This window comes from Mastomys coucha, unplaced genomic scaffold, assembly GCF_008632895.1.
Source record: "Mastomys coucha isolate ucsf_1 unplaced genomic scaffold, UCSF_Mcou_1 pScaffold20, whole genome shotgun sequence".
NCBI classification, from domain to species: Eukaryota; Metazoa; Chordata; class Mammalia; order Rodentia; family Muridae; genus Mastomys; species Mastomys coucha.
In genome coordinates this window covers 2783087-2798655 of record NW_022196903.1, presented here as the reverse complement: position 1 = coordinate 2798655, position 15569 = coordinate 2783087, and the positions used below count along the sequence as shown (strand labels likewise).

The 15569-nt window shown below is 39.2% G+C and overlaps 1 long non-coding RNA gene across 1 annotated transcript in view; it reads right to left on the bottom strand.

Annotated features, from left to right (window-relative positions):
* The window catches only part of LOC116097987, a 29374-nt gene extending 17837 nt beyond the window's left edge, over positions 1 to 11537 (bottom strand). Inside the window, exon 1 of the long non-coding RNA XR_004121642.1 lies at positions 11416 to 11537. This is a non-coding gene — a long non-coding RNA (uncharacterized LOC116097987). The remainder of the gene's footprint in view (positions 1 to 11415) is intronic.
* Between the last annotated feature and the right edge of the window lie 4032 nt (positions 11538 to 15569).

Sequence of the window (15569 nt, the reverse complement as noted above, 5' to 3'; positions counted from 1 at the left end):
ACACACTCAAATGGACTTCAGTTACAAAAACAAACAAACAAACAAAAACCCAAAAAACAAACAAAAACAAAAACAAAAACTTTCTAAGAAAAATATGCAATTGGCATGCTTTGAAATTGCTGCCAGTTCCCACTTTTGGGGAGTCTCAGCTTCCAGAGACCCAGCACCCTTACAAAGTCTTGTGTCACACATTCGGTGTTTTGGGATTTTGAGGTTTCTACCATATTTCCTCTGGACACTGGATGCTGCCTTATATTACTATCAAAATGTAACCCTCCTACATCATGGCTGTCTCTGCATTACAAAGATGACATGAAAGGTTTTATGTATGTGGGTATGCTCTGTTTTATATGATGTGTTTCCTGGGTCATGAGTATATATTTCTTTAATTAAAGCTACTACATCCACTCTTGCAAAATGGTAGGCAGACGCCAAGTCTACCAAGATCACTTCTTATTGTACCATATCAATACCTGCCTACTTTACCTCTGTGTGAATCTCGACTTTTTCTCCCCCTTCTTCCCTCTAATACCATAGGAAACTTGGATAGGAGAACTAGAAGAAGACCTCTCCTTCTTGCTCCTCCTCCCCCTCCTCTAGAAGAAGACCTCTCCTTCCTCCTCCTCCTCCCCCTCCTCTAGAAGAAGACCTCTCCTTCTTCCTCCTCCTCCTCCTCCTCCTCCTCCTCCTCCTCCTCCTCCTCCTCTTCTTCTTCTTCTTCTTCTTCTTCTTCTTCTTCTTCTTCTTCTTCTTCTTCTTCTTCTTCTTCTTCTCCTTCTCCTTCTCCTTCTCCTTCTCCTTCTCCTCCTCCTCCTTCTTCTCTTTCTCCTTCTCTTCCTCTCTTTCTTTCTCTCTCTCTCTCTCTCTCGCTCTCTCTCTGCATTATGGGAGAGTGAGGAAAAGAGAGCAATATTTCCAAAGAGTTTTCCATAACATATTTCATATGAAAGAATCAAGCTAAAAGTGATGCTGTTGCCTTTCTGCCTTTCTCACACTTAACATTGAATAGTTAGTGACAATCATTTAAGATCCAAAAGATATAATGTGTGTATTTGTTTGTGCTATGATGTACAGACACAACATAATTTTGAAGAATAGTCAAACTCACTGATAATACAGTCTAGATCTTACTAAACCTGAAACACCCTTTACACTGTACAGCGTGTTCTAATGACTGTTTTATTATCCTCTACTCTTGAGGTTGTGACATCTAAAATGATTGCTTGTGGTTCTCTTGCTGTTGTCAACAAGTCTAACCTGGGCTGAGCCCTCAGTCTCCCTGGGCTGACCACCTTGATCCCTGGCTCCTGCTTTATTTCTTATCTGAGATTCTTCCAATATGCAGAGCATCGACATCCTCTACCCATTATCTTTTCCAGTGCTAGGATAAAATATCTTACAAAAACATCTTAAGGGAGTGTTCATTTTGGCTCACAGTTCCCATCTATGCTGGCAGCAAGAATTTCAGGCAGCTGCAATCAGAAAGCAGAGGGAGGCCAGGTGTATGGTACATGTCTTTAATCCCAGCACTCAGGAAGCAGAGCCAGGAGTTCAAGGCCATCCTGGTCTACATAGTTAGTTCAAGGACAGCCAGAACTAAATATAGAGAGACCCTATCTCAAAATCAACAAACGAATCAATGCATACACAAGAAAGCAGAGTCAGGCAAATGACTCTACTCAGCAAGCTTTTTCCTTTTTATGTAGTGCAAGACCTAAGCCCAGTTATTGAGCCACATGTCTGGAGCAATGTAGGCACGCATGTACATGCATGTTATGTATAAGGCAAAGCTAAACCATTTCTCAACAATCACCGCCTCCCAAGCTCCATGGCTGGAAGAAACTATCAACCACTGGTTGACTCTTGACAGTGTATCCACTAAGGTGGGTGTGGCCATTTTGCAGCTGCTCTAAGGTGATCATCCTAGAACCCAGGCTTTTGCTAATTCAAGTACCTTGGATATCTTCTCCATATGACTTTTCTAATTGTTATAACAAAATGCCTGACAAAAGCCACCTATGGAAAGAAGGGTTTATTTTAGGTCACTGTTCTGAGGAAATACACTTCATCAGGGCAGAGAAGGTATGGAGACCACAACAGGTCCAGCTGTGGGACATGGAAGGAGCAGAAAGGCTGGGACATGATGCTCAGTTACTTTTTCCGTTTTTCCCCCTCAGCATGGACCCCAGACTTTGGGATGGACATCACCCACACTCAGTGTGGATCTTCTGGAAACACCTTTCCACTCCATCCCCCACCACTCACATTCCCCTGCACCCCCCCAGGTGTGTCTCCTAGGTCATTGCCAGTTGAGTCTGATTGAGCATGAAGATTAGTCATCACACAAACTAAAATGAATTTGAAAACAGTTGACTTGTGGTTTAAAAAGTGACTCACAAACCAACCTACCACTTTCCCCTATAAATGTACTTTTCCCCCTTTAAATGATCACATAGTGATTAATTGATCCCTTCACATGTAAATGAGCAAGCTGTTAATAAAACAGGATAATTCTAAGTTTTAACTTCTATAGAAGAAATATACAAATCTCAAGGTTCATTGCTTACATGTGGCTTTTCTGTTTGATAATGATGTATTGGTTGATAATGAAGGTCGGCTTTTTTCAGTATCTTATTTACCAATGTGTTGATAAGCCATGCCAGACTATTCTTTCTGCAGAGTAAACTAAGCTTCTAAATACAAATAAAAGAATCCATTCTTTTGTGGCATTTTGTTGACAATGGATTTTTGTTCTGAGCAAAAATAAAGGTTTTTTTTTTTTTTTTGGATTTTTTTTTTTAAATAAGTAATGACTTCAACCACAGGAAAAAAAAACATTTAAAGACAGCAACGTGTGGGTAGAAGTCTGGAAACAGTGGGGGAACTTTTATTTTTATTGTATTTTGTGAAAGACTTTTTTTAAAAAAAGAATTAAGAGGCTGCTAAATATAAAATACTTTTCAAGATTTATAGCTCTTTTTAAAAATATGACTTAGAAGGTGATCATCTTTTGTCTCTTGAGGGATAAATAAGTGGAGAAAATGCTTATAAATAAATACATTTCCCAACTCAGAAAATAAAAGCTCATATATTCTTCACAGTCATAGAAAGCAAATTTATTTACTGCCATGGAGAACCATGGAATTTATTGGTTAAAACTATCATGTACTTTTTTCAGTCAGTGAGCAAACTGACAGCACTGGCCCCTGAGAAAATACCTTGGGCTTATTCCTAGTTCGACCCCCACCTTAAGGGCTGCTGAAAGAGAGCTTAAGCTCCCTTGGGGCCTCTGAGAACTCCTAAGTCTGAAAGACATCCAAGCCTGACTTCACACTACCACCTTCCATCCAGACCTGCTGGTGGGGTGCTGAGACACCAGGTCAGTAAGGGCTAACTCCAGCTCCCATCCACCATCTCCAAACCCCCACTTGATTCTCTGTACTAAATTCCAGAGAACTGCTTCTTAAGCCACCCGTGACTGTCCCACAGTAGCGTTGGCCTCAAATAATTTCCTGCTACATTTCCTTTCTTCATTGCCATGGAGAAAATCGTGATGGGGCATGAAAAGCTAGTGTTAGGAGCCAAATAATACAGTCTGTTTGAAAAGAACATTCTAATACCCTGCAGCTAAAACAAATAGTTTGGTTTGTAATCATAAAAGCCTGCTAAAACCTTAGAAACTGCCACCCTGCCCCAGAGACCACAGGATAGGCTACAAGATGATGGTAAAGAACAGAAAAAGCAGCCCTCGGGGCTGAGACACACAGGGTCCCCAATTAGCAGATATAGGGTCTATGTTATGCTTCACTCAGCTATAGCCAAGGTCTTTCCATAGCACAAAAGAGTAAGGGAGGGATGGAAGAAATAGATCAGCAGTTAAAGTACTTGCTTCTCTTCCAGAGGACACAAGTTCCATTCCCCGCACCCACATGATAGCTCACAACCATCTGTAACTTCCATTCCAGGGCATCCAGGGATCTTCTGAACCTCCAGAGGCACCGGGCACACACACTTGAGGCACAGACATATACTCAGGCAAAACACTCATACACATGAAATAAAAATAAATAAATCTTTAGATTAAAAGAAAAAAATGAAGCAAGAGTGCCCAACAGTCCTTGTTTATATAAAATCCCATAAAGATTAATAACAGTAATTAATAGTTTTAATCATTCAGAATTGTTAGGAACCAGGCTTATACCTTGCTAGTCTACCTAGGACATCGAATGTATGAGTGCAAACATTCTTGTTAGGCAATCCAGCTGGAAAGCAGTGGCTTTCCTGCCGTCTATGGGATGGACAGGCATACAGACATGTGTGTCTGCACAGAGCACTCAAGAATGAAGCAGAGAAAGATGAGTAGCAAAAAAACAACTAAGGAAAAAGCAGGGCTTTGAATTGGAAGTCAAAATAAACTCACATCTGAAATGATGTGATTAATAAAGTAGCCAGCGAATAGTCCTCAGACATCAAAGTAACGCGAGAGCGGGGACGTCTTCCAAAGCCACGTGGGGTAAGGGATTCGCTTTCCTGGACCAACTGCAACAATATACACAAAGCTAGTCTTCCATTCTAGTCATAACAAAATCTGCTCGAAACATATACAGAGCGAAGGAAAGAATTTTGGTTTTGAATATTGAGAATTCAAGAAGAGAGAAATTATTTTCTCTGAAGGCTGACTGTAGTAGATATGTGTGTATGTATATAAGTGCACACTGTAATATGTATATATGTATATACTCACACATATATACATATATTTATATAATTCTGGAACTGAATAAAATGTTTTTCTTTTATCTTGAGAGCCTAAAATAATTTGATAATCCAGCAACTGTTTTTAGAAAGGCAACTGTAGATGTTCACATTAATAGGCATCCATTTAATGTAGATGAAAGAACAAAAAGAGAAGTTTTAGCTACAGTCTTTCTTTTCTTTATTTCCTTCCTTCCTTTTTTCTTTCCTTCTTCTTCTTTCCTTCCTTTTTTGCTTTCTTTTTTTTTTTTTTTAATAAGAAAGGGTTTCTTGGGTAAATTGTGTGATAGCCCAGGGAAACCAGTGGATAGTGTTCTCTGTAGACTAATGCTGCTTGCAAAGCTCCAGGCCGAGCTTTAGATCTGTATATGACAGTGACAATTCACTTTAAGTTTTTCACTGTGACTGTTAATTAAACTAAATGGAATCTTATTCATAGATGAACTTTCCTTCTTTATAGTGGAAAACTCTAACCAAGTGATTAAATCTGGCAACCTTAGTAATGGGACAGGTCATCCTATTTCAACACTACAAGCCATGCCATACGACATGGTTGGGGACAAGGCTGAAGAGATGCCTCAGCAGTTAAGAGCACTGGTTGCTCTTCCAGAGATCCTGAGTTCATTTCCCAGCAACTTTATGGTGGCTCACAACCATCTGTAATGGGATCTGATTCCCTCTTCTGGTGTGAATGAAAACAGAGCATTCATAAAAAGAGTATATAATCTTTTAAAATGTATCATGAAATTTATATAGTTCTCATTAAAATATTTAATCTGTACATAACTACAATAAAACTATCAAAGAATCGAAATATGCATGGTTCTCTAAAGCAATGGGAAGTAATGCTTTCAAAAATAACATGCATGGCAAAGAGAGACTTCTTCTATTGAATGTAAGAGCCATGTGTAGCCAGGTATAGTGGTACATCCATTTACTAATAGCATTTGGGAGGCAGAGGCAGGTAAATCTCTGGGAGTTTGAGGCTAGCCTCATCTCTATAGTGAGTTTCAGGACAACCAGGACATTTACCATATGTAGCGTATAATATTGGAGATCAAAAATAACTTCAATAAAGCACACTTGGAGGACAACTGGAGAAATGTAAATTCTATGTAAAATATGAATTCTACATAAGATGTTGTTTATTTGATATTCCATTACTGGGATTGTTTTAAAAGAGACTGTTTTCTTGGAAAATTCATAGTGAAGTCAAGTGTTGTGATTTCTGTAAGTTAGCTTCTATCATATATGCATGTGTATATATACATACACACACACATACATGCATACCTGTATGTACATGTACACAGAGAAACATTAGCAAATGTTAAGAATTTGTCAATCTAAATAAAGTTGAGTTTTCACTTCATTCTTTGAACTTCTCAATAACTTTGAAATTGTTAGAGACATTAGATTACAGAAAAGGGACATAAGAAAAATTTCTCCTTACAGAGTATTTCATATAATGCATGTAAAGGAATGATGGGATTTAGACTATTTTCATTTTGAAATTTAAGAGTTGTTCATCAATGGCTATAAAGGGAAAAGTACTGGACACTTTATGATTTTTAAAGAACATACTGGTTCTGGCTCTATTAACTATTCTCTCTCTCTCTCTCTCTCTCTCTCTCTCTCTCTCACACACACACACATGCACACACACCCATACACACACACACATACACACACACCCTATAGATATATGCATACTACTTATAAATGTATGATGTACTTTATGTCAGCTATTTTCAAAATAATAGCAGAATACTCAAACATCTTATGAAATCACATATTGCTAGGCTGTGGAGCCAAACCTTTTGGTTCACTAGACATAGACTGCAGTTTAATAATTCCTAATACAGAGATATGCACAGGCTATGGTCCAGAACCACCCTTTGGGACAACTTCTTTAGACCAGTCTAGATGAACTACAAAGGTCAGAGGGGTGTGCGCTAGCTACTGCCATGAAGATGTTTTAAATAAAATCATACTTTGCATATCTAAACTATAAAAAAACTTCTGTTTCTTATATAAATATGTTGCAATTGAAATAAAAGTTGAAAAAAAACATATTACTCAAAAGAGATAAGGTCCATCTACTGATTACAACTTGTGTAATTGTACCATATACATCTTTTTAAAGAATTATAAGGAAAAGATATTAAAAATAGTTTGTGTTTTAATTATGAAAGTATGACATAGTACATAATGGACATACAGCTTAAAAATAACTGCAACAGGAGGTCTTGTGCACATGCAGATGACCAGCTTGACAAAGACACTGTGATCTGTGCCCCATCAAAACCATTTTCCCTTACCGTTCCTTGAAAGTAAGCACTCTACAGAACATTTTCACTTTCTTACAGTAGCTTTTTTCCCTTTGGAGACTTGTAAAGAATTGAATCAAGTTGTTCATTGTTGCTGTTGGATACCAAAAACATGGGCACTGGGTTTTTGAGATTCCACCATATGAAAGCCTTAGGATCCCCTTGCTTACTACCAAGTATTCACCTTTGCAGCCATTGTAGTACTTACTAGTTCTTATGCTGATGGATATGTTACCTCTTCCCAGGTCTCAAGCTTACACCTGACTGCTCAAAGACATCCCTTACAAAGCTCCAGCAGACCTGTGACTTGGCATTTCTTTCTAAGGAGCTGACTTCCTGACTTTGGTGGAAGGCTTCGAGTGTTTCCCACAGAGTTAGAATGTTGTTTCTCAGGGTAAAACACTCATGTCAGAGTTAGCCATGTAGCCCTCTGCCTTAGTCAAAGTTCTTTTGCTGTGAAGAAATGTCACGACTACTGCAACGCTTATAAAATATGTCATGTAATTGAGGATTGCCTGCATGTGGAGGTTTAGTCCACTATCATTGTGGCAGGCCCTTTGCTTTATGAGTTTTCAGATTTAAAAGTCAATATAATGTTCACATCATAAAAATAATTTGGGGTAGTGGTACTCTTTCTAATAGTATGGACTATCTCCCCTTTAGAGTGAGTTTCACTGCATAGAAATAAATAGACCCCAACCCTTATTGCTATTAAAGTATCTGTGATTTCTGCAAATTGGTTGGGGCATAGTATGTGTTCGTATGCAAAAAGATATTTCCTTCCAGATTTTCAAGTGTGATTTCACACAGATAGTCGAATTGTGTTGTTTCTTTTCTTATTTCTGACTTTTCTTTCCCCACTATTACTTCTTTCATTTATTTGACATTTTTGTCCCTTTTTTGTTTAGCTTACCTAATTGTTTTACTGACTTTATTGCTGTCGTAAATTACTTTTTATCAAGACAAAGAAAAATTGATTCATGTCCAGTCTTATTTGCCCCAAATGCTGGCAACAGTATAGATCATCCAACTTGCCATTCACTGCTGGTGGTGACTGTCAGGTCCAAAAGAAACTGCAAGTTCCCTGGACTCTGAAAACTGGCTCAAACACACAAATGAGCTTAACCTGTATGATCCAGAAGGATTTCTAGCAGTTAGATAAAACACTCAAAACCTGTGAAGTGAATTCCCCTCTAAGAAGTCGTTTCCCTTACCTATGGGAAGGGACTTATGACTACCTAAGGCACCTATCAGCATATCATAGCCCATGCTCACCTCTGGGCTCCCTCAGTACCACAAATACCTGTTACACATTCCAAGTTCATGCTAGCATCTTGCCTGTCTCAACTCCTTCTCTACAGTACACTCCCTACAACCCATGAGCTTTCTTCCCCACAGCCACACATTCCCCTTATAACCCTGCTATGTCCTCTGTGTGTGTGTGTGTGTCCCTTTCTCACTGTCCCTGTCTCTATTTCTGTGTCTCTGTCTCTGTTTCTGTCTCTATGTTTCCCTGGCTCTCTATGTTTTTCTATGTCTCTATCTCTCTCTTCCTGTTTCTCTCACCTTTTCTTTTCTTTTACATTTTCCCTATTCTCTATCCTTTGCTTTTCTCTTCTTTCTTGCACATAGACCTTGCCATGTCCAATCTACTGGTCATGTTCTGTCTACTTCTTTCTCTTACTGCTCACCTCTTCCAAATGCCTGTGGCTGTTCTCTCTTGAATATCTACAATAAAAACCTTTCCCTTGGAGCTGTCATGTTACTGGTCTAGATAGTGTCAGAAATGACACCTCTACTTTTAAAGTCAGCTTAGGCCCTAACACAATATTAAAATATACTGTAGCTTATCTCATAGAATTCAACAATTGGGCTCTTTCATAGTAATCAGAAAAAGTCAGAAAATTACAACTATCCCAAAACTTTCACACAGATGTTTTGAACAGCTGTATTTATAATGCAAAAAACTAAACAAGACTAAGGTAATTTTTATTAGGTATATGGGTAAACAAACAAGGTGTATCCAGAAAATGAATTTTTTTTTTTTTTGGTGCCAAAAACACCAGACCAGCCATCAAGCCATAAGAAGACACAAAGGAAACTTGACTGCATATTACTAATGAAAGAAGCTCATATGACAAGCCTATATTCTATGTGATTATGACTACATTGCATTCTGGAAAAAAGAAACTATAGCAATAATAAAAGATCATGCATGCAAAGATGGAAATGGAAGTACATGAGTATCTGGAGCACATAGGAGATATGAATGAAATAGAATCTCACTATGTAATCCAAGTTGGCTGTGGACTGATGTTTGCCATGCCTCCAGCTACCAAGTAATGCAATTACTGGCCCTATGAATTCTATAGAAGAATTGTAGTATAGGGAAAATATCCTGATATTTTAACAATGTACTCATGCCATTATGCATTGGTTGTGATTCTTAGGCTGCACAGTAGAATACACAGCATCAGAGTGAATCCTGGAGAGTGTGAGTGCTCACTGTTGTGCTATTTTATTAACTTTATATAGGTTCACCTAGTTGAATAAATGTATTATGATAACAAATATTGATAATAGGAGAGATTATACATGTACCTGGAGGAAAAGGGTTTATTGGAAATCTCTTCATCATTGCAATTCTCTTATAAACTTAAAATCCATTCTAAAACAAGTCTATGAAACAAAAATATAAACATTTAGGCCAGGCAGAGTGGCACATGCCTTTACTCCTAGCACTTGGAGGCAGAAGCAGGTGGCTCTCTGTGAGTTTGAAGCTAGCCTAGTCTACAATGTGAGCTCCAGGACAGTCAGAGCTACATAGTAAGACCCTGTCTCTAAACAAACAAACAAGACATTTTAGTGATGCCCCAACCACTACAAATTATTTCCTTTGTAATTTTACACAGACAATGTAGGCACATGGGTACATGTCATATGCTTGTAAGTGGAGGTCTTTTTCCATCTGGTAAAATATTTTAAATATTATCTCTCAAAGGTACACAGCTGCAACCATCAATAAGCATCTTTTGTATGAATGTACCCTAAGCTTATATGTCTTTTCCTACTTCCGTTTATATGAATGTTACATACATATATTTTGAAGAGAACTTTTCAGAAGATGTCTTGGTCAATTAGTTTTATTTTGATGCATTCTAGAAAATCCTGGGGCATCTAGGGTAGGTCACCCTGTGGTCTTCTCTGTGGGAGATTACCTTAATTAGATTTTGAGGTGGGAAGATCCACCCTGAGTATGTGTGGTACCAATTCATGGCCTGGGCTCAGAAATGGGTAAAAAGGAGAGGAGAGGATGGAGGAGACAGAGAGAGAGGGAGGGAGGGATAGAGGGAGGGAGAGAGGGTGGAGAGGAAGAAGGAAGAGTGGGACAGAGGGAGGGAGAGAGAGAGAAGGGGAGAGAGAAGAAAAGGAACGCACAAGCTAACCACTAGCATGCATGCACTAATTCATTGCTCTCTGAGGGGATATGAAGAGAGATCCTGTAACCTTGGCCTCCCCACAGTGAAGGACTAACCTGGAACTGTGAGCAAAATAAACATTCTCTCACCTAAGTTGCTTTTGTCAGAGCACAGAAGAAATGAAACGAAGGGAATTATGTTTCCACTAATTTACATACCAGCATGTATGCTTCTGTCTTATCATTGTAAAGATATAATCTAAGGTGTCTACATCCTCAGATGAAAGTCTATATAAATATTTAACTGATAATGGGAAAAGATAAATATAAATTGGACCTTGTCCTTATATGCCCTTGGAAACATGCCTCTATTTTTCTTTAAAAAATATAAGTAAAAAAGAGAGAGAAAAACTCACCATTTTTTTCTGACGAGTTCACCAAAAATCATACCACAGAGTAATTTATTCATGATTTCTTAAGCAATTCAATTAATTTTTAAGGTTTACAGATATTTTATAGACTTTCAATAGGAGAGTAAATGGCCATTAAAATAGCAGGATAAATAGTATCAGGAGGAATTTATGAACACAAAGAGCGTAGTCTGAAAATGATGCTTTACAAATTTTACACCATTTAGTTCAGGGCATGTCCCATTCACTTTACCTTGGAGTACTTAAAAACATTTTCTGGGTCCTTTGTGAAATACTGAAGATTACTGAATGTATAACTTATTTTTGCAAATCAAGTGTTTCTTTAAAATTCAACAATTTTCAATGAGGTTTAATTAGGCAGAGAAGTGGATCAGAACTCATTTTAAAACATGCATGATAATTAGTGAACATCAAAGAGTATTGTCACAATCTAAGCTGTAAACAACCGACTGTTAATGATTTAACAAATTCCAAATATTACCAGATAGCGCAGAGAACTGAAGCCTGTCGTTTTGATGGGAAGTGTATATTGAGTGAACAGTTTGCTCAATCCCTCCTCTCAAAAAGTAGATAATGAATTTGCCATTGCAAAGGTCAAAGTTCATGCACTTTGGGAGCTGTAAAAGACCTCATCAGACAGGTAGATTTCCTTAGGCAGTCACATGGTAACCAGCATCCGATACAGGAAACAGTTTTCGTGGCTTCTAAGTTAGAGCGCGCTGTACTCCATGTAGCTGTATCTATAGTAATATACGTAAAAGCCCTGACAAGACTGTCTCCTAAGCTTCCTGTAGTGTGACATTTTTGACATGGCAAGTTTAATCTTGAGAATCATAAGCCATGGGGTATACCAATAAATGAAGAGAAGAAAACTCTTTCATCCAGGACTGCATATGCTAGTGGAAAGATCACATACTCGTGATGAGGAAGTGCTCTGCATAGGTGTAAGAAGAGGTCCTTACTTCCCTGAGCTTGTGAGGAGATAGGGTGTTTGTGTTTCACAGGCCATCGCTGCCCTGAGCTGTACCACACTTCAGTTGCAATTATCATTTCCTGTGCTTGTGTTTTGTTTTGTTTGGTTGTGTTGTGTTGTGTTTTGAGATAAGACTCTCTACATAGCCCTGGCTGTCCTAGAATTCACTATGTAGACCAGGCTGGCCTCCACTTCACAGAGATCCACCTATTTCTGCCTCCTGAAAGCTGGGATTAAGGCATGCACTGCCACACCAAGTCTCTTTATTGGTATCGTAATACTAATATCTGCTACTGAACCGAGGATCGCATGCATTTCACTGTTTAGCAGCCATAACATGGAAATCGTGACCAGCCCAAAGCTGCACCGGCTAAAACCTGCACCGGCGCGTTAGTTTAGTACTCCGGTCAAATAGAAATCCCTCACTCAGAATTCCCCAAGTTCAAAGTATTTTCTTTCTGGGAATTCTGAGGTCACTTTCGAAGGGAGACCCCTTCGTGGAAGCTTGGGGAACTTAAATATCAGAAATTATAGCATGCTTTCCTGGAAAAGGAAAATAGTAGCGCCCAAAAATTCCATGGAAGTGCTTGTGGCTGTGAGGATGGCAGCGTTGCTCGAAGCTTGAAACCACATGGAGCTCCTTGGCTTGTTTGTTACATTCCTTGTCATGGGGATGAGGAAACTTTCAAATAAAAGATCACTGAAATTAAATACATCTGGAAAGAAGTAGACCAAAACTATGAAGAGCCTCTGGGTGGCTGTGTTAGTAGTAAGTTAGCTGTATGGTCTCTGCTTACATAGCCTAGGTTTCCAAAAGAATTTCTTTTATACTCAGAAATTATGTAATTCACCTCTTAATTGTATATAACTCCCAGCCTATTAGGAAGGGAAATAAATTCAACCTTTCTGGATACGCGTAGATAGAAAATACTTGCAATGTCCTTTGACAAATGAAGATTTAGTGGTATTTTTGTGAGTGTTTTGTTTGTGTGCTATGTGGTGTGTATGTGTGTATGTGTGTGTATGTGTGTGTGTGTATTGTGTACACATTAATGCAGATACACTTGGGGTCTGGAAGACAGTGTCAGATTCCTTGAAACTGGATGCATAGATGTTTGGGAGGAGCTCTGGCATGTAAACCGGGATCTTACCGACAGCCCTCATAATTAGGCGAAGAGCCACTTCCCTAGCCCTGGACACTCTTTTACACATTTCAATCTGTGAGTCAGCTGAAGTACTGGTTCACAAACACGTCTTATAACAAATCTGTCTTGAGCAGCTGCTAGGTGGTGCCAGGCAGCTTCAGGTAAGGAACTACGGCTCCAAGAAGAACAGATAAAATTCTTCAGTAGGGAAAATAGCCCACCGCTTGTCGCATAAGCATGCAGAACCATCAGAGCCCCAACACACACACACACACACACACACACACACACACACACACACACACACACACACCAAACGCATTCAATCATGTCTGTGACACTAGCTCTGGGCAGGAGGTCTAGGGAGAAAGCAGAACCTAGGAGCTGGCTGGACAGCTAGCATGGTAGAATGGCAAGATCCAGGTTAAGTGAGGGACATACTCTCAAAAAATTAGAAGAGTTATTAAGAAAGATATTTGGCATTGTCCTTGAGCCTATGAACATGTGCATACCCTCAAGCATGCCTGCTTACACGTATGCACACACATGTGCATACCACACAGCACACACACACACAGTTCTTCTCTTTGTCAAGTCCTTTTCATCTTAATTAATAAATAAACAGAACACTCTGCAGTGGTGGCACACAATCAACTCTTGGGAGGCAGAGGCAGGTGAGTCTTTGATTTCAAGGCCGGCCTGGTCTACAGAGTGAATTTCAGAAAAGCCAGGGCTACACGGAGAAACTGTGTCTTAAAACAAAACAAAAACAAACAAATGAGTAGACCAAAGATCAAATTAAATGAAGTTAAAATCAATAAACATAGCTTAATGTATTAAATAGCACTAAATAATTAGGAAATGGAGAAGCACAGAATAAAGCACATTTGGGAAGATCTTAAGAAAAGGAGTGAGAAGAAGATGTCTCTGGATATATTTTGAAGGCAAGACCAATAGGATTTGTTCACGGGATGAATGGAGTTTTACAGAAAGAGTTATTGCTAACTCAAAAGCCCATGACCGAGCAATTAAAACTCTGGAGTTGCCTTTGTCCAAGCTAGGGGGGTCTACAGGCAAAGCAGTATTGAGATGGATGCCTTCAGGAGCTCATTTGTAGAGGAGCTAAGTTTGAGGTACTTGCCCTCTGTCAAAACAGAGGTGTTAAATACACCCCTGGAGACACTCAGAGGGTGTTCCAGGGAGTGCTTTGACTTAGAGATAACTAAGGACCCTGCATACATGTAGATGGCACATAAATCTGTGGAAGCAGACAGGAGCTGCAAAACCTGAGTGTATTGGTTACTTTTCTCATGGCTGGTGATTACTATTTGATGAGATCATACTAATGAATAAAGAGTTATTTTGGGTCACCGTTTGAGCCCTCATGGTGTCAAGAGCATGAGGCAACTGTTTACATTACACCTCCATTCCAGAGGCAGAGGGAGGTGAGTGTCTGCTCCACTCCGTTTTCTCCTTTATAGTCAGAGACCTCAGTCCATGGGAAGTTGCTCACCCACATTTAGTTTAGATCTTCTTTGCTCTGTAAAACCTTTCTGGTAAAAACTTTCATAGTCATGCCCAGAGGTGTTTTTTTCCATGGTGATACTTCATCCTATTAGGTTGTCAATCAAAAGTAACTATTACATTGTATAAGACTAGATAAATAAGAACAAAAGCTCAGTGGTCAAACCCAGGAATCCCCTACCTCTACATATCAGATGATGAGGATGTTCCCATGAGGGAGTCTCCTGGGGACAAGTGAAGAACTTATCTCCAAACAGAAGACATGCCGAGTTGGTGGTAAGCCCAACTGGTGGTAGCTAAGAGCAGTTGTACTGAAGGCCAATTATGTCTGAGAAGTATTTGTTCCAGAGTACAGCTATCCACAACAACTATGCAGATAATAAGTATTTTAGAGGCCAAAGAATAATGAGCAGAGGGTGGTTGCAAACTTAGGTTTGACTGAGCATCAGCACCACTACTGGTTGGCTGTGTTATCCAGAAACAGTCTTCCAGCATTAACCAATTCACTCCTAGCTTCCCTATCTGAGAGATGGAAATAATAACAGTATTCTCATTCTATTGCTATGTAGCATGATGAAAATAAAGTCTTTACTCTAACCCTAACCCTAACCCTAACCCTAACCCTAACCCTCTAACTCTAACCCAACATTAATGCTCTTTTTTGACTAAATGGAATAGTTCTTAAGGTCAGTCTAATGGATAGCTAAAGGGAGTCTCAAAGGAATCCTGAATTCTATGAAATTAGTTTCTTAGTTTTCCTTCTTTTAGTGTGTGTGGGGGGGGTGGAGAGAGAGAGAGAGAGAGAGAGAGAGAGAGAGAGAGAGAGAGAGAGAGAGAGAGAGAGAGAGAGAGAGAGAGAATGAGAAAGAGAGGTGGTATTCATGAAGCTGCATTATGTTCACATGTGTATAGAGGACAGAGGTTGACTTCAGCTTTCTACCTCCATTGCTCTTTTCCTTATTTGGTGAGAAACAGTCTCTCTCTCTCTCTCTC